The sequence below is a fragment of the Eriocheir sinensis genome, chromosome 12 (genome assembly GCF_024679095.1).
Source record: "Eriocheir sinensis breed Jianghai 21 chromosome 12, ASM2467909v1, whole genome shotgun sequence".
Taxonomy (NCBI): domain Eukaryota; kingdom Metazoa; phylum Arthropoda; class Malacostraca; order Decapoda; family Varunidae; genus Eriocheir; species Eriocheir sinensis.
In genome coordinates this window covers 20,411,290-20,435,671 of record NC_066520.1, presented here as the reverse complement: position 1 = coordinate 20,435,671, position 24,382 = coordinate 20,411,290, and the positions used below count along the sequence as shown (strand labels likewise).

Genomic DNA, 24,382 nt, shown 5'->3' with positions numbered 1-24,382 from the left:
TCACTCGGGCCAGGAGGAGGAAACAACGGAGCCAAAAGTAAGATAGAAGTTAAGAATAATGATATGCTGTGGGGTGTAACTGTATCAAGAAATGGGACCGCTGAGTGTGCTTACCTCCTAATCAGCGTCCTGTGTTGAAATACCGCGTCCTTACTGTTGGAAGTCTTCTAAACTCTTAAAAAGATCATAAACAGCAGCTATTCAAACATTCATTAGAGTAGCTACAGCAGATTAATTTATTCCCGTGATTTTCAGCATTTATCAGACTTGTCAGTAGCAAGATATTGTTATGCTCCACTTGTCTACCCCTCACACAGGCAGACAGGTGCTCTCCCAATTACTTAAACTGGGCTCGCTATGGAAAACACAGTGCTCCCACGAGGCGGACAGCAGACACAAAGACACTCCGGCGGACACACTCGCACACACCCACAGAGCACACAGCGAGGCACAATTAAATACAGGGCGGACTTTCTTGGGGTTTACTAAGCAATAGCACGTTGTACAATCCTTATAGTCCAAGGGGGAGGCAGTCAAGGCACAAATCACAGGCGATTAAGTCCTAAGGCACAGAGCACAGGCGAGCGCGTCCTTTGTCTTCTCTCCGTCTCCACTCTTCCTCGCCGCATGGCGTCCCTCTCCAGCCCGCCCCCTCAACGGGGCCGCAGGGAACCCTCATTACGTCACGTGGCGCCAATTACAATTTAAACTAAGCTAAGCCTTGGCGTAACACTACCCCCCCCTTAAGCGCAGGCGACCCGCCTCGCCAACTTAACAAAACAAATAAAACATAACTGGGGAACTAAACAAATCATTCTGTATCAAAATCTGTAAGCCATCCTGGCCTCCTCCTCTCACGTCTTGGTCGTCGCGGTGGAGGTGCGGGCGAGGCAGAGGCAGCGGGCTGGTCCAGCTCCCCAGCCGCGCCGGCCTCCAGGTCGGCGTCGCCACCTGCCTCCTCCTCCACATCATCCGCGACCTCGACGTCCACCGGGTCAAGTTCTGCCCGGTCCTCCTCGTCACTACTGGGGTAGTCAGGGTCCTCCTCAGCGCCAGTACCCCAGGAGTAACGGCCCGGCCCATGGTAGCGCCAGAGCCGGTCAACGTGGACGACAGAGGAGCGTTTGCGGCCCCTCCTGATGCGGTAGGTGACAGCGGACAGGACTGCAATCACCGTGTAGGGCCCCTCCAGGGACTCTGCAGCTTCGGTGATAACCCTTTCTTCCGGCGAGGGTTATGCAGCCACACTCTGTCACCCACCGCATACTTCACGTCCCGCATGCGGCGATCGTAGTAGTCCTTCATCGCCTGGCCTGCCACTCTGAGCTTGCCGCGCACCTGGTGATGGACCTCGACCAGGTTCTCCTGCAGCGCGGCAGCGAAGCCAGAGGTGACAGTCGGCAGGCCCACGTCCGGCGGCCGCCCCGTCGCCAGATCCACGGGAGTCTGAGCTCGCGGCCAAACATAAGACGTGCGGGTGTATAGTCAGTGGCCTCGTGCACAGCGGACCGGTACGCCATCAGCATTGCGGGCAACTTGACGTCCCAGTCCTCCTGGTTTGCCCGCAATGCGGCCAACTGCTGTGCGAGTGTCCGGTTGAACCGCTCCACCATCCCGTCCGACTGCGGGTGGAGTGGCGTCGTTCAGGTCTTCCGCACTCCCAGCAAGTCGCAGCACTCACGGAACACACGGGACTCGAACTCACGGCCCTGGTCTGAGTGCAGTTCTGACGGCACACCGAACCGGGTGAAGCACTCGTTTACTAGGACACTCGCCACTGTTTCAGCCTCGTGGTTCGGGAGCGCATACGCCTCAGGCCACTTCGTGAAGTAGTCCATCACGACGCATACGAAACGGTGCCCCGGGGCGTCATGGGCAGCAGGCCAGCAATATCTACAGCAACCCGCTCCATTGGCGCCCCCACGCTGTACAACTGAAGCGGAGCCGATTCCGGCGTGTGGGGCCCTTTTTTCGCACTACAAACGTCACAGGCCCGACACCACTCGGAAACGTCGTTCCGCATACCGACCCAGTAGAAGCGCTGGCGGAGACGTTTAAGGGTCTTTGTCTCGCCCAAGTGGCCACTAGTAACACCGGCTTGCAACTCCGTAACACCTCAGCACGCTTTGCACGGGTACCACCACTACCCAGGCGTCTCTGCCCTCCGCCTAACACCTCCCAGCGCTTTACTAGCACTCCCCACCGGTCCAACCGCAGCGTCTCCCACTGGTCGACGAGGCACTTAGTGGCAGGACTCTCCGCCGACACTTCCTCCCACCGGGGTCGCTCCCCGCTGGCCCTGAGCCAACGCACTACAGGAGCAAGAGCGGGGTCTGCGCTCTGTGCCTCACGCCACCGGTCGTTGCCTTCAGTGGCGTTGGCAGGCACTGTTAAGCGTCGGCAAACAGGGTCAGGGTCCCGACGCGCCTGGTGTGAGTAGCTTGCCTCACACGGGCTCTGACTCACGGCGTCAGGTCCTTCAGGGACGGAATGTGAGCTACCTGCCTCACACGGGCGTCGAGTCACAGGGTCGGGGTCCTTGCTAGCACAGTGAGAGCAACCTGCCTCACACGGGCGCCGGCTCAAACTATCGGGTTGGGGTACGGCAGGACCGGCGCCTCCACAAGGGCCCTCTTCAGGCCGTCGAACGCAGCCTGGCACGCCTCGTCCCACTCGAAAGGCACTCCTTTACGAGTGAGGCGGTGTAGGGGCGCCGCGATGGTGGCGAAGTCCTGCACGAAGCGACGGTAGTAGGTGCACAGACCCAAGTAGCTCCTGACCTCAGCTACGTTAGTGGGCCGAGGCCAGTCTGCTACTGCTGCCACTTTCTGCGGGTCTGTGCGCACGCCGTCCTTGCTGACGACATGCCCCAGGAACGGCACCTCGTACTGGAAGAGGGAGCACTTCTTGGGGCTGAGCTTGAGGTTAGCCTTCCTCAGGCGTTGCAGGACCTCCTCCAGCCTCCCCAGCTCCTCCTCGAAGGTGCCTCCGTAGACGATGACGTCGTCGAGGTAGATGAGGGCCGTCCTCCACTGCAGGCCGTCCAGCACCCGCTCCATCAGACGTTCAAAACAGCCAGGGGCGTTGCAGAGGCCGAAGGGCATGACATTAAACTGCCACAAGCCCTGCCCGAAGGAAAAGGCTGTCTTCGGCATCCTCTTCGGCCATCTCCACCTGGTGGTAGCCCGACTTCAGGTCGAGCGTGGAGAACCACCTCGCCCCTACCAGCGCGTCCAAGGTGTCGTCGATCCTCGGCAGGGGTAGGAATCCTTCACAGTCACGTCATTCAGTGCCCGGTAGTCCACACAGAAGCGTTGTGTGCCGTCCTTCTTTTAACCAGGACTACCGCTGAAGACCACGGACTGTCGGACTTCTCGATCACCCCTGATTTGCCAGGTCGTTGACGGTGCGCTGCATCTCCTCGTCGGGCAGGTGCGATACGTCGAGGGGGACACTTGATGGGCGCGCTGGTTCCAGTGTTGATGCTGTGTTTCACCAGCGACGTGCGGCCCAAGTCCAAGTCGCCCCGGCTGAACACGTCTGAGTACTGCGTCAGGTGTGGCGCACCCTCTCCGCCTGCGACTCCGTCAGGTCAGCGGAGCCCTGAGCGCCAGGTCTTCAAGGAAGTCAGGCAGCACTCCTCCGCAGGCGTAGACGCACTCTTCGACGGCTGTTCAGCTCGCTCCACCTCTTCACATGTGCCTAGTCTGGCACCAGCGGGTAGTCGCCGAGCCTCCTCAGAGACGTTAGCAACGAGTACTGTCACTAACTCCTCCCCGCTCCCACGAGGCTCCTCCCGACTGCCACACCGTCAGTCAGGTGCAGGTTTTCTGAGGGTTCTACTATGCCTTCCGCGTCGTGCATCACCCTCGACAGTCGACACTGGACTCGTCGCTCCGTCCTGGGGCAGGTGCAGTCGCTCGGCCGTCACTACCTCGGCACAACCGACTTCCGGAAGCCAGGGCACCTCTTGTCCGTGCACCCTCATCCGCTTCCGTCCAAAGTCGATACATGCGCCAGTCTGCACCAGGTAGTCAAAACCGAGCAAGCCCTCTTCATCCAGGTCGGCGGCGTACACTGGCAGCCGCTCTTCTGCGCCGCCCACGCCGACACGAGCCACTACAGGCCCCTGGGTGCCACGCAATGCCCGTCACGCCGCACAATCTCTGCGGGGCGTCTGGGAGCCGCTCAGCGTCCAGCAACTCAGGGCGCACCAGGGTCTTTTCAGCCCCGGTGTCGACTGTCAGGCGGCAAGACTTACCGTCTACGTTGCCCTCCACCTGCACCGAACTAGTGGTATGGCGGCATCTTACACAAGTGGGGAGTGTCGACCTTGGCAGGCTGGGTAGTCGCCCCTTGTCCAGCCGCTGCTGTTTCCCGCCTGCGCCACTTGCTTCGGCTTGGGGCAGGCGCTGGAGCGGTGATCAGACTTGCCGCAGTCCTTGCAGCAAGTCTGGACGCCCCAGACTTCGGCCGGTCGAGGAACGCGTCCTTCGCCCCTCGGACACCGGTCGCGTCTGTGGCCCTTCTCACCGCAGCCCCAGCAACGGCCACCAAACTCGGGGCTCGTCTCCCTCGACGCCGCCTTACGCTCGACCTTCGCCTTCCGGCCTCGCACGTCGTTCCGAGGCTTGGCGTAGTCAGCGAGGCGGCTTGACGTCTTGAGAAACGCCTCGAACTCCATGGCCCTCGCCAAAGCCACCTGCAGGTCACCAGGGTGGGCTTGCTTTACGTAGATCTGCAGCTGGTGGTCCTGCAGAGCATCTACGAAGGCGTCACGGGCGAGGACGGTCGTCATGTCTTCACCAGCAGCCGGATAAGCCCGCCTCACAAGGGCCTCCACATCTTGCGCCAGTTGTGACAGCGTCTCGCCCTTCTGCCTCGCCCTCTTCTTCAGCTGAGCCCTGTACACCTCAGCCTGGTGACTGTGCCCAAAGCGGCGCTGCAAGGCTTCCGACAGGCTGGTAAAGGAAGCTTGCTTGGTGGCTGGAAGGTGGCTGAGAATCTCGAGTGCCGGGCCCCGCAGCGTCGTTGCCAGCTGCAGCGCCTTTTCTTCCTCAGTCCACCCTTGAGCTGTTGCGAGCATGACGAACTGAGCAACGTAGGCCTCCCAAGCTACCTTGCCGTCATACTCAGCCGGCTTACGCCTGCGGTGGTCGTGGGAAGGAAACGAACGAGCAGGGTAGAAGGCAGGCACTCGGGGCAAGAAAGGAGGCAGGGTAGGGTCTAGGTGAGGAGGCGAGGGTGGCGGGCTGTTTGGCAACAGTGGCGGGGCCGCTCGCCCTGCCGCAGCCCACGCCAGCCGCTGAGCCCCGACCGTGACCCCCGGCCAGACACGTCAGGCCCGGAGGCTCAGAGAATGCACTGCGTGGCCTCAGCGAAGCTTGACACTGCCCCCAATCACACAAAGGCTCACTCTGCACTTCCTCTGGGGCAGCACACACGGCAGCCTGCCTCGCCTCAAACCTTACCTCCCGCACCTCACCTCTCAGTGCCTCTAGGCCCCTCTGTAGCTCACCCCGGACCTCCTCGCAGGCCTGATCGGTATACTGCCGTGCCTCCTGCCGCACAGAAGCCAAACTTGCTTGTAGTGCCTCCTCAAGCCTGCTGGCCTGTGCCTCGGAGCGCTCGGCCTGCTCACGGGCCTGCTCCTCAAGCCTGCTGGCCTGTGCCTCGGAGCGCTCGGCCTGCTGTGCCTGCTTTTGACCTTGAAGCGTTATTTCTTGCCTCAAGCCAGCCAACATTGAGGCAATTAACTCCAGCTGGCCAGGCTTAGCGTCTTCATCAGCCTCAAGGTCACCACTACCCCCACCACTCGCTCCGCCAGCCGCACCGTGCTCGCCGAGGTCCATTGTGCCCGAGGCGTCACTCTTTGTCTGCCCGTCCACTCACAGCACAATTTCCATCCCACTCCTGACACCACTGTTATGCTCCACTTGTCTACCCCTCACACAGGCAGACAGGTGCTCTCCCAATTACTTAAACTGGGCTCGCTATGGAAAACACAGTGCTCCCACGAGGCGGACAGCAGACACAAAGACACTCCGGCGGACACACTCGCACACACCCACAGAGCACACAGCGAGGCACAATTAAATACAGGGCGGACTTTCTTGGGGTTTACTAAGCAATAGCACGTTGTACAATCCTTATAGTCCAAGGGGGAGGCAGTCAAGGCACAAATCACAGGCGATTAAGTCCTAAGGCACAGAGCACAGGCGAGCGCGTCCTTTGTCTTCTCTCCGTCTCCACTCTTCCTCGCCGCATGGCGTCCCTCTCCAGCCCGCCCCCTCAACGGGGCCGCAGGGAACCCTCATTACGTCACGTGGCGCCAATTACAATTTAAACTAAGCTAAGCCTTGGCGTAACAATATTTTACCGAATTGCAATATAGCTGCTACTACTCAATCGTCTACCCTTCCCAAATGCAGATTTATTATTATTATTATTATTATTATTATTATTATTATTATTATTATTATTATTATTTTTATTTTTTTTTTTTTTTTTTTTTTTTTTTTTTTGGTATTTCGCAGATTACGGTATTGAATTTTTCCGCTAATCGTACCCCTGTGGCGCGGCACGAAGGGACTCATTCCGATTAATAAAGCCCATGTATAACACACTTTACTATAGAATCTTTAAATAAAGTTATTGAAACCCTCAATGATTACCACGATTTGCACTCATTGTCTCGGTTGAATCTTCAGTAAGGGTTAACATACAACCATCATGATAAAATCCTTTTTATTCAATATGAGGCAAAGGTCAAGGGGTGATACAAACTTGGGATGGGTTTAATCATTTTATCAAAAGGTTCTGGAAAGCACTACATATGGGTAAAGTGGCATACATAAAGTGCAGGTTCTCTTGCTGGATTAACTACCTTTTCCAGATCAGCCAGAATTTCAGAATACTGTATCTGGCTCTTTATATCACGACAGTTGTTGAAGTGACCCTATACTTGTCTCAGCACACTCCGAAACATCATGGTCTAGTTTTTTTCATCAGATCTGGACTGGTGTTTAAATTTGACACCTCCACTGACACATGCATCTCTTAGAAGTCAGAGATAGGGCTAAATGTGAGAAAAAATCTCAAATAAGCTAATAATCTCATTGTTTGACAGTTGTCAGAATTTCATGTTTCCTCTTCTAATTTGCTCAAACTAAAGGTGTTGGATCATCAGTTGCTGGTGAACAGGTGGTATGCCTGCACTTTATATAATATCCCTTTATCCAAAAGAACCATAATCCTTAGTATAAAATATCATTCTTATGAATATTAAAATTAAAGGAACTGAATAAATAGAACTGCACATAGATACCTGATTTTGTTCAAATTAATACTGTTTTTTACACTGTAAGTTATACATGTTTGTATGATTCTTCCAAACCCTTCTTGTATACCCCCTCCTATTCAGTTAATTCAAACCAATTCTGTTATACTAAAGCTAAATTGTATTTTTGTACATGTGATCAACAGTATGAAACATACTCATAATGTGGATGTAGATAGCACTATTCTAATATATCAGGAACCTTGTTTTTTCTTTTATCATGACAGTTCTTAACAAAACTAATACATAATATTTATTGCTCATTAAGGTAGTGTCTCCATCTAGAATGGTTATATTTCACATCCAGCCATAGCGAATGCCACAAACTTTACCTTTACCTGTTTGTGTATCTGTGCAGTGATGCTTCTGTACTGCAGCAATTTTTCCCTTTCAGTAACGGGCAGACCATTTAGTTGAGTAATTCCTATTTAAACTATAGCATTCTTTCTTGCAGTCTTATATATTTTTTATAATTTTTTTATTTTATGTTTCAATGTTGGAGCCAATGTCCAGTGACAGACTTTCTGAAAGGGTTGTTTGTTCATCTAAACTGATGTGATAGAATCTTCTTGATTTATACAGTCCTCAGTGCTATATTTTCGCTGGTGGAGTGGATGTTTCTTGTGAACGATTATGATACAGAATATAAATGATCAAATTGCAATTTAAGTTAATGTTGATGGGTGCTTAGTGCTGCTGTATAGCATGCACTGTATAGTTCACTCAGTCACTGTCAGAGGCCTCGTGCATTGCCCACTAGGAGCAAGAACACTCAAATCAAAGTAACTTTTGACCCATAGGTCTACTTGTCTGGCCATAAGTTTAATATCTGGGAAAGGCTCAAAGGAAACAGTGTCTCCTGCTTTCTTGTATCTTTATTATTGTTAAATCAGCCAATTATCACAAGCATTGTTACTTAAACAACTGCACCTTGTCTTCATAAGGGGACCAGGGTAGTCCACTCTTGGGCTGCTGGCCAAAGGATCTGGGTTCATGCCTCTCCTAGAGGGACTGCATGTGCTTCCCTTAAAATCTAGCAAGCACTGGGCTCTACAATGAATGCATTGCCAAAGGGGAGTTGTTACAGCATGCATTGTCCTCCTCTTTTGGGAGTATATCCCCCAACAAACACCTAAACAATATCAATAACTTGTTGTTATGTATTTTTGTTGCTGTTTCAGGACAGACGCATTTAGACTTATTTTACTGCGACTCAGTCAAACCACTTTAAGAAAGCCATAAATCAATCACTTTTCAAAATATGACAAAATTTGGCACATCCTGTATTAAATTTTATTATCATTAAATCGATTAACTTCAGTACCAGGCAGTCCAGAGGAAAAAAACTGGTGAAGAAATAGCTTTCTGATGAGATCTAGCTGAAGTTGATTACCAGAAGTTAGTGATAACCTCTGATGCATGCCAATGACAGGTATGTGTTGTTTACACATGAATAGGTGCCATTTTGTTAGGTTTCCTGCCAACACAAGACTGTAACTAAGCTGGTATTGAGAAAGAACCAGGCAAATCAATAATGACTGCACTGACACAACTTGAAAGTTCTATGGATAGACGTATCTGGGTAGCTCATTTATAATGAGATTATATAGATTATGATCTGAGCCCAGTTTGTTACACAACAGGTATGCTGTAATCATTATATTAACCGACAGTTTATCTTGAGACACTTCACCTTCTGAATATGACAAACCTCCATCATACGAGACACTGCCTTTAAAGGAATATTTTAAAAATCATGATTTTGGTGGAAACAAAAATTAGTATAAAAAGTAGATTACAGTTTGCAGTATATTCCTAAAAAAATACTTGATTGCTAAACAAGAAAATTAATTAAGCTGAAGAAATCTTTCTGAGTGAGTTTTCTTAAGCCTGCAAATCTGTATCCCTATCCAATGCTCTCATGTGAAAATAAGAAAGTAAATATTTATATATGTGACTACAATAGATAAGTGGGCAGTCACACATTGTCAAGCATCATAGTAAAAAGCTTCCCGAAACATGAAGCAGAAGTTTCATATAAAAGGCAGTGATATATTGACAATTGACAAGACATTCTTACCAGCCATCAGCCCTCAGGCCATTAGCTGGACACTGACAGATCCTGCATAGTGTTCATGAAAGATAATTTGTATATAAAAAATATAAGCTGAATTACAGTGCCACTACCCAACAGACACACTATATAAATTTTACAGGCAAAACTTTCAAGATGTTTTAAAGTCACTCACATAACTACCCGTCAATAAAACTGTCATGAGTGGAATTTTATCAAAGATACCTCACAGCTTTGATCCTAAGGTAAGCATGAGGAACAGTTCAAAATTCCCTTTGTCATTTGCCTAAGTGGAAATATAAAAAAAAATACATGGCTTTGAGACATCCAAGTAAAAGTCATTCAAATGGATTAATGTACAACAAGACTGATTGATGTTAAGATATATCATATGATGGTTATTTTAAGATTTGTATAGCTTTTGGCAAATTTCAAGCTGATGGCATCCTTTTACAAGCGAGTTTCAAACTGTGGTGCTATTTATGGGCAGTGTGTAGAACAGGACCACTACATGCATGTTTAGTAACAAATATAAATTGCTCAGTTCCAGTTTATTTATAACTTATTTACTGGGATGCCATATATGAATTAAATGTAAGTGGTATGCATTTGAAGCATGAATTTTCTAAATTTGCTTATTTCAATAAAAGGTTGCTTGATGTCAACACAAGTAGAGTATATTTGTTGTAATGTTGAGTTCTTGGGATCATCATTTGTGTTTTGTATTAGGCATGTTTAAATTAAAAATCCAAGATTTGCAAATTCATTCAGATGAATTTTCAAATAATGACACTTCTTTCTCATAAAATCATATTATAACTGTTCATATGTGTTATATGGTGAACTGGTATATGAGTATATGTACAAGGTAGCAGCTGAACATAACATATAAATAACCAAGAAAATGTGAACTATGGAATCTGAGATGCACAAAGTGTTAGTGCTTCAGGCATCTTTAGTGTCTGGGAATGGGTCATGGCCCCCAGACTGTAAGTTTCTGATTCCCTGACGAGTGCTCCCCCCATTAGTCCAGGAAATCGAGGGTCGAGTGTATGTTTTTTTGAATCAGTGGAATATTGATCAACAGAGTTTTACTGTAATTGAAGTAAGTTGTGGGAGAATCATTATGTGCAGCCATAAAAGACTTGAAAGTTCTGCCATGGTCAGCTGTTACCTAGTATTTATCACCTGCCTACCTCAGTCATGGCTGGAAGCAAGGTTAAGGGTAAAAGACAGGAGTACTATTAATGAAAATACATATAGTTTCATACTTTTTGAAAGCTCACACTGATACAAACCACAGTTGAAATACTTATTTATGAAATTACAATTTCTTAAAAAATCACTTCCATTTAACAGTACAAAATCATCTTTTCAGTAAAGGAAATCACAAGTAATGAGAAATTACAAGTATTTCATGTTAGAAGTTGATTATCAAAGTAACTTGTTCTTTCCTCACAGGAAGAGTAAATTTTTTCAGTTTGCTACTCTTGCCTTTTTCCAAGCAAATTTCAGTTTAGTTTTAATTTAAAAAATATTACAAATTTGGCAAAATATATCTGTATGGTTTTAGAAATTGACACTCCAAGTTTTGACCAGTCCGTCATGTCCTACTGAGATCAGCTTTTCATTGTCCAACCATTTGAGGCCGGTCACTTGAGACTGTGGATGGGAATCTGAAAGCATAAAAGCCATTAATCAGAACTCCTTACATACCCTGAGGAGTAAAATTCCAGGTGTAACTTAACAAATGTACACAAATGTTAGCTGAAACACTCTATTTAGCCTATTTATCTTTGCTGAAGTATTAATTTTTATTTCTTAATATTTTCAAACAAATCACAACCAGTGTTCACAGAATCATTGCTGTTGATTTGTGCATGCATAGAGTTATTACTTGAACTTTTAAGACAATCCATTTTAGTTATATGACCATGTGCTATTTATGAACCTAATATCTTGAATTAGGTAAACAACTTTGGTTAATATTAAGTATATTATGGAAAATAGCATGATGGTCATAATGTCTAAGTTTGAACTCGCATCAACATTAAATCTGTTTTTGGCTACAGGTGAAGCAACCTGTAACATTTTTTCTGTCCTCTGACATGGGCTTTATAGGCAAGTGTAAAGTGAAGGTTAAGGTGGGAGAATGGACAGTAGTTGCAATTGGGGACAGTGCTCATCTCTGTTGCATTGGGCCTTAGAGTCTACGGTGTGACCAAACCCATTATCCCAGTGAAATACTGGATACCACAGTTTACCTTCCCCAGGTTTCCCCAGTTATCCATCTATCGACAATCTCAAAAGGAAGAATGAACAGCTAGATGTACTGCATGCCGACTACCCAGGCTGGGATTCAAACCCTAGCCTGCAGTTCATAGTTGGGGAAGCTAACCACTACATTGCGGAAGTGGCTCTTATGGACATAAGTATACACAGGTATATTAACACTTAAGTTACAATGCGCTTTGTGACCTCTGGCCCAGGCGGTGCATGCCGCTCAGTCTGCCCGACTGTAAACACTTCTGCTTGCGTCCTACCACGCCTCACTGAGTGTCCTACCTCCCGCCATGCCTCACCACAATGCCTGCCTCCTGTGACTCACCACCTTGCTTGCTACAATCCCTCAGATATAACAAATTTTTGGATATAATCTCACCCCCTTCCCCCACATTGGTTCATTAAAGCGAAGGCTTTCAGTATATGTAAAGGTAGTTAGACCTTGTTAATAACCTCAAACACCAAAACCATCCAGTCTTCTTTTAAGAAGGAATAATGTTTTGTTAAATGTCCCAGCATGCAATTATTTCATAACAATCAACACGAAACTAACTCCCTTTCTAAACAGTTTAAAACTTTGCACTCCAAATTTTCACGATTCCATCATGGCCTGAAGACAGCACTCTGTTGTTGTCTAGCCACACAAGACTAGTGACTTGAGCTTGAGGGTGAGAATCTGTTGGGCAAGTGAGAGCAGTGAGCCAAAGAAAATACCAATGAAGCTTTACTCTAGAGCAGGAACCACCTCTGTATAGGAAAGAAATTGCAGAGTGGATACATACATTACTTACAAATATTTTGTGCTATCTCAAATTTTGATGATGAACAATTTTACAACCCAAAAAATAAATAAACAAGATTACAAGTTGAGGAGCATGCTAAATAAAAATAACAGTAATTTACATTCATCTAAGAGTAGCAAATAATAAACAATATTTAAGCTTACTGAAGACGAACCATCCTGCTCTGACACTGAATTACAATGAAAAAAAAAAAGTTCCTTACTTTTAATGATGATATGCTTGTTGGGTTGAGTCATTCTCCAGATAATAATCATTGTGTCCAGGGAGCTGGCCACCATGAGGCTGTCTGGACTCCAGGCAACACAGTTGATGCGAGCATTGTGGAAGCCCCATTCAATCTTGTTGAATTTTTCATAAGTGGGGAGACTGTAGACCACCACCTGGAAACATAAATGATGTAACAACTTTATAAAAATTCACATTAATGGTTCAGAAACGGCATCATCATAATAGCTCCATTTCCTGATTCAAGTTAGGAGGGAGAGGACATATTCCCTCAGCCCTCAAATTTACATATTCATTACATTTTTCAGTGATTGGATAGCTTCAGCAAAGAGAAGGCAGAATGACAAGTCTTCCTGCTGGTACACAGCCTCTTCCTTATAAAGACCTTCAATGTTCCTGTTCATTAAATTCCAACTAACTGTTTCCTCTCCATCCCTTATTTTACTCTTACCCATTATTGCTCCTACTTGGGAAATTTGTTTCATTACTTACTTTGCGATTCACGTCACAAGCAACAAGGTAACGGCCATCTGGGGAGTACTCCACGTCTGTCACTGCCCCCAGGTGTTCCAGGGTCTTTTTCTGTAAACAAAACATCAATGATACAACTTGGAGGAATTGATTAAAATGTCTTAAGATATTCACAATTACATTTGCACCTCCATCCTCACCTATAGGAGTAGGTTGTAGGTATACAAATCAATTAACAACAGTGTCCAAAGTTAAGAAATTTAAATTCACATTTCAAAAGCTACATATGTTAAAAAAAGCTTTGAGAAATGGAAAAGAAAAGAAGTGATTCATAGAACAAAGCCATAATACCACATTTTCTGGTGTACAAGGTGATCTTTGGATGCAACCCAGGTACATTATTTCTGCCTTACATGCTTCTTCCATTCAAATGTTTAATTCATAATTTCTTTTATACCTTTTATAGCTATCACTATTCCATTTTCTCATATGCCCTATATTTATTGCCTACATTTTGAAAAATTTCATTTATATGAAACAGGTATGATTCTTACCTCCGTTAGTGTGTTGCCACTGAGGGCATAGATATGAACTAGATTGTCGCCTCCTCCCACGGCTATCTCATCATTCCCTTCTCCAGAGGATGACACACAGTCCGTCCCAGCTGATTGGAAAGCTTCCAACCTTCTTGTCATCTTTCAGAACACTGATCTGAAAGAAAGATATTGACATTGTCATACACAGATGATGAATGGAAAATGAAGTCTTGATTAAGCTACCAAGTGTAAGTACAGCAAGATCTTACCAATGCCTAGTTGGTGCCATTCTAGAACTGCCATAAAAGTGAACAATTGCCCTTGTCGGACTCTCGGTCACCAGAATCACAGATTTTTACTGTATTACTGTTTACAATTTTCATACATTAATACTCTATGCCATTAAAATATTACACTAAATATTGATCATAATTATACGATATCTAATTATTATATTTGTATATACTAAGACCTACCTCCTGCGTGGTTACTGCAATAACTCCATCTTCCAGAGCAGCAATCATCTTGGGTTGTGACCCAAGGGAGATAGACTTTCCGGTGTAAGTTTTTTCCACTGGATCTGTCCCCAACCCACCAAAATATAAAATTGTAGTCATCTAACATAAGATTTAAAAAGTTATACAAATATAGTGAACAAGAAAAATAAAACTGAGTATGAATGAAAACTGCAAATAAATGAGTAAAATTTTAAAAATTATAGTATAAAGCAAAATGGATTAGTAAAGTTTATGGTGTGATGTATTTTTTTTTTTTTACAACAATGGAGGCAGCTCAAGGGCACAAAAAAAGAAAACAATAATAAAAAAAAGCCCGCTATTCGCTGGTCCCAAAAAAGAATTAAAAGAGGTGGCCGAAAGAAAGATCAATTTTGGGAGGAGAGGCGTCCTGATACCCTCCTCTTGAAAGAGTTCAAGTCATAGGCAGGAGGAAATACAGATGAAGGAAGATTGTTCCAGAGTTTGCCAGCGTAAGGGATGAAAGAGTGAAGATGCTGGTTAACTCTTGCATAAGGGGTTTGGACAGTGTAGGGATGAGCATGAATAGAAAGTCGTGTGCAGCGGGGCCGCGGAAGGGTGGGAGGCATGCAGTTAGCAAGTTCAGAAGAACAGTCAGCATGGAAATATCGATAGAAAGAGAGGCAACATCACGGCGGAATTTAAGAGGTAGAAGGCTATCAGTAGGAGGAGGAGAGCTGATGAGACGAAGAGCCTTAGACTCCACCTCTGTGATGCACTGAGCACACACAGAGGGGTCTCTCTCCTGGAAGCAGTAATCATTCCACGGGAAATCGGAAGTAACATTAGTTTAATTAAAAAGCTATAACTTATTCTACAAATGCAGAAATGTTAAACTTAAGTTCACTCAAATATGGTGAAATGGATGATTTCTTAGTGACTAAATAATTGTTGATTCAAAAGTCCCATGCACTCATTATTCCATTCAACAGATATCACTATATAGATCTTTCACTTGCCAATGAACTTAACACTGTCATCAATGCCAGCAGTGTAGACAGCATCTCCTTTCACCACAAGGCCGCTGACATGATTTCCATGGCCCTTACCGCCAATGCGATCATTATCACCTGTAAAGATATGGTAAATTTTAAAGGTCAAAGCATATCTTGCAAAAGATTTCCACATTACTTTAACCCGGTAGCAGCGATGGGCCAAATTTGTGGCTTTACCATGTAGCAGTGATGGGCCAAATTTGTGGCTTTACTGTGTAGCAGCGATGGGCCAAATTTGTGGCTTTACTGTAGCAGCGATGGGCCAAATTTGTGCCTTGATATAAACCCCCAAAATAGATGATGCATAAACTGATCACAAATGCTTTGATATATATTATGAAATGGTTTGTGTGAGGGGTTATTTTTCTCATTTTCTCGTTTAGAGGACCATTAAGAAACATGATCCTCGCTGCTACTGGGTTAAAAGGTCAAAGCAAAAAATTTCCACATTACTTTAAAATCAGGAGATTCTAACTTACTTTGATGTTCTAGGTAAAGTGATACAACAGTAAAACCTCTAAGTCACTGTAATTGAGGTGGAGGTCTTGCCCGTCTATCAGGTGGCCGACTTATGGGACCAGCCTCCCCAAATTTGTTTCCTTCATTCCTTCTTACCTGTGGCTACATCCCATACTGTGACTGTGCCATCCACCCCTGTGGTATATAGTGTGCTCTTGTCAGGAGAAAGTGCCACTCTGGTGATTGGTTTGTTGTGGCCCTGCAATATAACACAATATAATAAGAGGATTTTGTATCACTATCTCTTAGAGGATTCCTGTTCATGGGATTTTTTTTTTCTTTTCAACCTGTTTCTGCAAGAAATGTTTGATGCAACTCAATTATACACAATATTTTCAACCTAATGATGAAAAATTACCTTCACAATTTTCTTTGGCTTGGATGGGTTGTCCAAATCCAAGTAATTGATAAAACCAGAGAGGGAAATTGAGAGGAGGTAATTTCCAGCCCACATGCAGGACATCTGTTGATCCTCAAGCTCGGAGCCCATCGGGAAGTCTGCCACTAGATCTCCAGACTCAGCGTCCCACACTTTACAAGTTTTGTCTCCACTGGCAGAGAGCAAACGTTTACTGTCTGGACTCCAGGACACCTGCAAGCAATACAAAAGAGAAAAAAAACTGAGAAATCTGATAGCTGGAGAGAAAAAATGAGTTATAATTGTATTGAAGTTACAAAATATATGTTTATTTCAACTTTATGATAATGATGATCTAAGAATATCTAGCTGTCACCCACACCCACACACTCCTTTATAACAGAGTGAAACGAAATGAAAGTTAAATGAAAAATGGACAGTTTAGTAGAAGCAATAATATAATTAAAATAAATAAAGCAAAGACCACATATCAACAATAAGACAAATAAAGACATACATTCCAAAGCATAAGGCAATATGGATAACTTACTGCATAAACTCCACCCTTGTGAGCTGGGCTGCCAAGTTCCTTATCCAAATCTGAACTACTACCATTGTATAGAAAAAGTTTGCCATCAAATCCTCCTGTAGCAAATCTTTCACCATTGGGAGAAAATCGTACCGACTGCACAAACTTGCCATGGTCCTGGGAAAGGATATATTTATGACTAAGTAAACCAAAGACTCTATGTAATGAATCTAATTACACAAACACAAGTGAATCTGATAAGAGATGAATTGTGTGAAAGGGTTTGTTACTCATGTCCTATTCTATGTATTGTACTCACTATCCTATTGTATATTGTCTACCCTGGTGTGAGCTTTATAATTTGTTCTTGAAAATTTGTTACTGAAATTTTACATAATTATGTTGATGAGTTACTTTAAGCTCAGTTTCAATCAAATTTTTTTCCCAAGTCTCCAGACTAGAGATGGTTTATCTTACACCCTTGGTGCACTTGAAGACAAATGGGGGCCCTTCAAAAAAGGCAGCTTTGCTGTCTTCGGAGCCTGTGGCAATGCGAAAGCAGTCGGGTTGGTTTCCAGGTTACAGAGTTGATGGCTTTCGTGTGGCCAGATAGATCACCCTTCACTGAGGCTCCTGTGTCCATCATGAACACATGGGCAAATCTGAAGTGATAATAGTCAGTTACTTAGGTACATAATATTTTTGTACAGTGTACAGTGAGCCACTGTCATTTGCAATTTGTAATCCTTAACTATATCTTAGTTAGCAGTAAAAATAGATAACTGACAGGATTTCATGTGGTGAGCAGTAAGGATTTGAAAAGGGAGATATGTGGACCAGATCTTTATACTGAAAATGACGTGAAAAGTACATATAAAAGGGTAGGAAGCTGCTTGCTGCTTTCATGGACCTTGAGAAAGCTTATGACAATGTTGATAGGAAGGGTTTGTGGACTGTCCTCAGAATACATGGCATGGAAGAATATCTACTTGAAGAGATTGTCATTTTACAAGGATGTGAATGCCTCTGTGTGAGTGATTGGAGAGCTAAGAGAGAGTTTTGGTGTTGGTGGAGCTGTGAGACAGGCGTGTGATGACTTTTGCTGTGAATGGCAAGACACAACCTTAACCTCTTCAGTTTGCTGTGAGTGGTGCATATGAAGTGTATAGTCATGCATCACTTAACCTTCATGTAGCATTATAGGAAGTAATACAATGAGTGACCCTAACACTAGATCCTGTGGTTTGATTATGGGATCCCTAAGGGGTGATGGAGAAAGGTAAAAAAGGCAGATGCTGCTTCACTTTTACTTGTGTGTACCCTTTGTTTACATGTAGGCCTACTTGCTGATTGAAACTGTGATGAAAAAAAGTACCTATGGGAAAGTGTATGTACTAAGATGTCACCATGGTGCACAGCTGCACTATGGATCTTTTTAAATTGATCCTCAAAGAAAAATTGTAATTTAGTTTTACTTACTTTCCTCTGCCTTCACCAACAACACAGATTCTGGGAATCAGGAGACCAGCAAATATCTCGGATAGGTCCACCCAGGGCTGGTACTCAGCCTTGAGAATATGCTCTGGATTGATGGTGTCCCATATCGCACTTTGCCATGTTGGTCTGTCAACATAATAAATATAACCTATTAGTAATCAATATTGCTTTATTTCTATTTACAAATCTCAAGAGTTACTTATGCTCTCTACACCTATATTCAAACTAAATATTGGGTCCCTGTGTTGGACTTACCACCAGAGCAAATGTAGAAGCCTGACGGAGCATACTGAGCCACATTCACCTGTATGGAGTGCTCCGTGTAGACCTCTGAGATGGAGGGGTTCTGAAACCAATTAAATCAACAGTTACCAGGGATATAATATTCAAATTCAGCTAACTTTGTAAAAAGGTGCTACATTTCAGAAGAATGTTAAACAACTCATAATACGAACCAAGTAAATGGATACCTTCAGACTGATGTCATATCATTCATAGGCAAGATCTGGTAGCACTTATACTACCTTAGCAATCTTTTCACTGAACTAAGATAAGGAGTGAATAAAAGAATAGCCAAGGGAAACAATAGGCCAAAACCAAACCTCCTAAATTTACTTAGTCCTGCTTACCTCAATATCTCGGATAATGACAGAATTTCCATGGACATACAGTAGTTTCTTGCCCTTGGGGTCAACACCGAGCACAATTGGCTGCCCTCTCTGTGTCCGGGCAAACGCCCATATAGAAACTGCAGATAAAAGCAACAGGATTATCAAATTAAACAGAAACGCCATTTGTTTTATGTACATACAGTATGATAAAAGTGTTAGAATTCATGACAAACATAAGTTTCATTGTTGCAAAGATCTACATAGCACCATCACTTGCTTAGCTTTAAATTATCTCCATAAGCAAGTAAATAGTATACATTTCCATAAGCAGAGTTTATATTTCAAAGGATGACATTTAATAAAACAATTTTCATGCCACTGTTCCATCTTATCTAAATCCTCTTACATTTTCATTTTATCTATTTGATGACTTATCTTCTTATCTACTTGATTGCTTATCAGATTTAAATTTTGGCATATATGTAGTTGTGCTCCCCCACCTCACAATACCAATTAAATCTTCATATTATAGTTAAGGGATGAAAATGCATGCCCCTTTAATAACAATATGAAGGTAATAACGATTGTAAAATAATACAACACATGTAGTAGCTCTTTTTCTCACTGCCCCCACCACTCCCACTCTGGACTGCCATCACTGTTTGTGTTGCCATTACTGCACCTACACTGACCTTACAATGCCTAACCTAATAACCACTTATGGGGATGGAGAGGGGACTCTATCTCCCCTCGAAACCCCCAATTGCTATTGCCCCTGTCACTGGGCACTGTGATAAAAAACTAAACCCTCAACCCTCCCTACTAAGTCAGTATTGCAGGAAATGACCAGCGTTCTTAGCTACCGTACCATTTCAGGTGAGAATCAACTGAATCAACCACTGTCCTATTTCTACGTATCTACTTTAGTTGTTGAGAGACACACTTTGGATAAGTCATCTGCCTTGCATTAAATTCGTGGTCACATAAAAAGTACCACATAATGTCTTTGCATGGTTGTTGAAAATTTTCACCGAATCAGTGATGTTGTAATCACAATGCTGGGACCGGTCTATCACAATAGACATAAAGAACCGCTTCTCAAGACACTGAGTGCTATACAAGTGTCCGAGTGTTGATGTTGAAAAAGATTATCTCAAGCTTTATAAAATTTACAAAGATAAACTCTGGAACACCTTCAATGAGGAAGTGGTTAGCATGCTCATCTCACAAGAGAGAGAGAGTCTGGGACGACAGATGGGTGATTGCCAACTAAACTAAGCCCCCTGTCTACCAAACAATGAATGGGTGCCAACCGGGTGTCAGTCAGGGGCTGTGTCCCATTCCCCGGGGGTGTGTGGGTGTGATGGGAGGTTTCAACCATACCCAAAGATCTGTCACCCAAGCTTCAAGCTCTTTCAGGGAGGGTACTGGCTGGGGATTGGGAATCCAGGGCATGATCAGACCATGGTGAATTGCCACACCTCAACACTGTCTCCCTTAGGGAAAAGCTCACTGTATTTATCATGCTTGGGTAATAATAACTGCAGAGAGCACTCCTCCTGCAGTACCTCTGCACATGTCCAGAGGCATGGCCTGCGGAGGCTCCGGGGTGAACCACCTGGTGGAGAAAACACCCCAGAGCCTGGGTCAAATGACTCATGGTGGGGGGGAGGGGGGGCCTTCCTGGAAGGCCACCTGTGCCTGACACCTGGGCCCTCGGGGACAGTGACCCTTGTTAGGCGTGTTGCATCTACAAGCGGCCGTTATGACCTTCCCCTGACATTACCTGCCGCGGCTTATCGCCAGGTGAGGCGGCCCTTCAGGATAAATAACAAAAGAATGTATTTGAAAGCCACCACACACATAACTCGCCGATACTGTGCAAACCACGTCTAATTCAATGCAAGCCACACAGTGCTGGTGACCCTGACCACCCCCGGGGCTGCCTACACATGACAAATTAAATTTAGTTCCGCGGCGGTAAACACTTCCGCCCGGCCACCGCCCACACCCCGGGGACGGCCGCGCCGGGGCCTTCCCCGGGGGCTGGGCGCACAGGACAACCCTTGGACCACTCACAAAGACAGATTACACTCCTAACTCAGATCTCTACGCCTAGATACCACGAAAATAAGACTTACGGTTGGAGTACGACATGACGCCCCGCAGCCGTCACCTCTGGCAGCACAGTGTCTCCACCCCTGCCTGGCCCGCCCCGCTCTCCTCCCTCAGAGATAACACTGCTCTACCTCCATTATAGGCTCATATATGTAGCTAAAGAGAAGTTTAATATTCCCTTTCTTCGTCTATGATTTATTCCTTCCCCCAAATAAGCTCAGTTCAGTTGCTGGGGCGAAATATAGCCCTGCTCGCCTTCCTCACAGATAACACTATACCTCCATTATAGGCTCAAAAACTCAGCTATTGACAAGTTTAATATTCCCTTTCTTCGTCTATGATTTATTCCCTCCCTAAATAAGTTCAGTTCAGTAGCTGGGGGAAAACAATATAGCCTTTGTAACGGCACTTCTGTGGGTTCTTCTGTATTTCGGCTTCTCTTCATTTCCAGTTTTCATACAGCAGCTCTTTTTTCATCATCAATGTTCTTTTCGGTTTACTTATCATGTCCTTTCAACACATTCGGACAAGGTGAACGTTTGACAGAAAACGCTCCCCGGCCTCCTCCCATTTTCTACGCGCCGCCTCGAGACCTCCTTATAAGGCCTCGTCAAGTTCCTTACATGATCAACCTGACGTGTCCTTTTCATCCCCATATCTTTCGTTTGCCCTTCTGGCCTATCCTTTTCCTTTCTTTCTTTCTATTCATTACTCCTTCCCTTCCCTCTATCTCCTTCTCGTCTCCTCTCTATATACCTCTCTCGTTCTCGCTCTCTCCCTGTAGGTGTCCTTTTCATCCCTATATCTTTCGTTTGCCTTTCTGGCCTATCCTTTTCCTTTCATTATTTTTATTCATTACTCTTTCCCTTTCCTCTATGTCCTTTTCGTCTACTCTCTACCTCCCCTCCTTCTCTCTCTTCCTCTAGGTGTCCTTATTATCTCAATCTTTCGTTATATGTCCTTCTGGCCTATCCTTTTCTTTCCTTTCCCTCCATTCATTACTCCTTTCCTTCCCTCTGACGCCTTAAATTTTTCGTCTTGGTCTGCCTTAGTTCTTTAATTCCTCTCTACCTCCTCTTCCTCTCTCTACGCTTCAGCTCGCCTATTTGAAAAGCCTCTACGTATATTTAGAAGCTGATGGGATTTTCATGCAGTTCACCTAGTTGGTTGGTCGATGAACAGTGGCTACCTGGGGAAAGTTGGGGAGGGTAGGCCCATTCTGTGATAACCGATGCCACACGTAACGGACAGTAGTACTAGGTGTGTCCCGGGGTAGAGCCCGTAGAGGGTTAATTCATATCCTCCTGGATATTTTTATAAACAATAGATAAGAAAGTATGATTATGTTACCTTGATGTATTTACTAATTCAAATATGTCCAATAAGAGGAATGAGACAAAGAAACAATTCAACAGTTTACTTTTGTAATCAAGAAGATATCACTCACACTGCACAGATCATATGGAACAGTAATAACGATAACACACTGTATATATATATATATATATATATATATATATATATATATATATATATATATATATATATATATATATATATATATATGAATTATATAGCTTAATTTGTTTAATATCCATAATAGTATATTTCTTGAAGGTTGGATAAATAAGACACCCAGATCACTCAAACGCAACAAACAAAAAAATTATAATTCCCCTTGGTCACTGAAAAGTTGTCTGATAAATTAGTTTAGCATATGATCTTTACAAATCTTATAGTTGTTATATGAAAGCTCATACAATTTATCTAAAATATTGATACTCTACATTATACATGATCTTTATGTATCTCAGCCATTTTGATCCCTTCAAAAACTTTCCAGAGGTGTTGCGTTCACATATGATCGGTCATTGTTTCCAAGATCGATTTTGATTTTTGTTATTACCTATAGATGTGTTTTTCTGTTCTTTCTACATACATCTTTTACATATGCAGCCATTGTTTACAAAAATTTAATTTTCCTAGAAATCTCCAATGTGTTTTCTGTTCTCTCCTCTATCCTATTTCCCTTATGTGCATTGCCTTCCCCAGCACATCTCTTCCTTCAGTCCCCATTTCAGTAAGATTCCATAGTTACAATCACCACCACCACAACCATAATAAACCAAACTTCCTGCAAATGCAACGTAAAAAGTCAAAATAGCTTCACTAGAGAAAAAAATGAGACAAGAGAAGGGAAAATAAACTCATAAGAGAAGGAAAGATGGCTGGGAAATATAGGCAACTCTGCACATCTGCACATACTCTTGCCCAGACCTAGAAAATAACCTTAAACACAACATTTCCATTAACACTTAATGATATCTCATGGATCATTAAGTTCTGAAACAAAGCAGTTCCTTCCATACTTATAAGTGATGGCTATATATATATATATATATATATATATATATATATATATATATATATATATATATATATATATATATATATATATATATATATATATATATATATATATATATATATATATATATATATATATATATATATATACCCTAATGCTAGTGCAGAGGAAAACGAGGGCAGTGTATGAGCACATGGACTACATCCCTATTCGTGTTATCATTGGTGTAAACCTTCTGCAGCGTGGATAGCATACATTAAAATCACTGTCTACATGAAAGGGTGAAGAGGAATTTCATGGACATGCACATAAACACTCTCTCTCTCTCTCTCTCTCTCTCTCTCTCTCTCTCTCTGTACTGCAGTGGTTAGCATGGTTGGCTTATCCAGGTTTGATTCCCAGGTGGAGTGGAGACAAATGGGCAGTTTCCTTTCACCCATGCATCTGTCCACCCAGCAGTGAATAGGTACCAGATGTTATAATAGTTGGGGGTTGTGTTCCACCTTCCAGGGTGGTTTTTCATCAGTGCCAAAGGCAAGTAGGTAACCTTCAGACCTATGACTTATGAGCTTGACTCTCCTGTAAGATACAGTAACTGACCACAAGTAGGTGAATAAATACACATTCATCTTCACCTTTCTGCATATATAAGAAATCAACTTACTCTGCAAACCTAGTTTAGATTCACTAAAGGCTTGTTTTCAGACTAGTTGATAAGGCATGCCAGTGGGGGTCATTTCAATACAACATAATTTCTTTTATATATCAAGATATGAGTGATTTAGAAGAAAGAATATATCTTATTATACTGAATATAACCTAGGGGCAATGGCTGTGCAAGTGCTTTTGTTTGTTGAAAAATATTGGAATTAATGCTGCATAAATTAATGTCTTCAAGCATGAGGTTGATTTTATGAATATAGTTATGGTTCCTCTCAGGAGGTTCATAGCCTACTGGGGTGTCTTTCTTTGGATGAAAATTTCTGAAACAAGGAATTACTATATTACTATGCCAGCCTTGATGGGCAAGACGTAATAATATGAAGCTGGTAATTTGAATCCAACAGAATATACAATAAATGCACATAATGTTACAGTACAGGTCATAAAGGAACTCTGT

The 24,382-nt window shown here is 44.0% G+C and overlaps 1 long non-coding RNA gene and 1 pseudogene across 2 annotated transcripts; both read right to left on the bottom strand.

Annotated features, from left to right (window-relative positions):
• Window positions 1-6,732: 6,732 nt before the first annotated feature.
• LOC126997585 (actin-interacting protein 1-like) lies at window positions 6,733-17,326 on the bottom strand (annotated as a pseudogene).
• A 916-nt stretch (window positions 17,327-18,242) lies between these two features.
• On the bottom strand, window positions 18,243-20,957 carry LOC126997587 (uncharacterized). 2 transcript variants are annotated; one of them, XR_007752208.1, is made up of 4 exons: window positions 20,918-20,957; window positions 18,795-18,884; window positions 18,421-18,511; window positions 18,243-18,291 (listed from the first exon to the last, which is right to left on the bottom strand). It is a non-coding gene; the product is annotated as an uncharacterized LOC126997587 (long non-coding RNA). The 2 variants fall into 2 exon arrangements; XR_007752209.1 differs by lacking the exon at window positions 20,918-20,957 and having other exon boundaries at window positions 18,795-18,895.
• Between the last annotated feature and the right edge of the window lie 3,425 nt (window positions 20,958-24,382).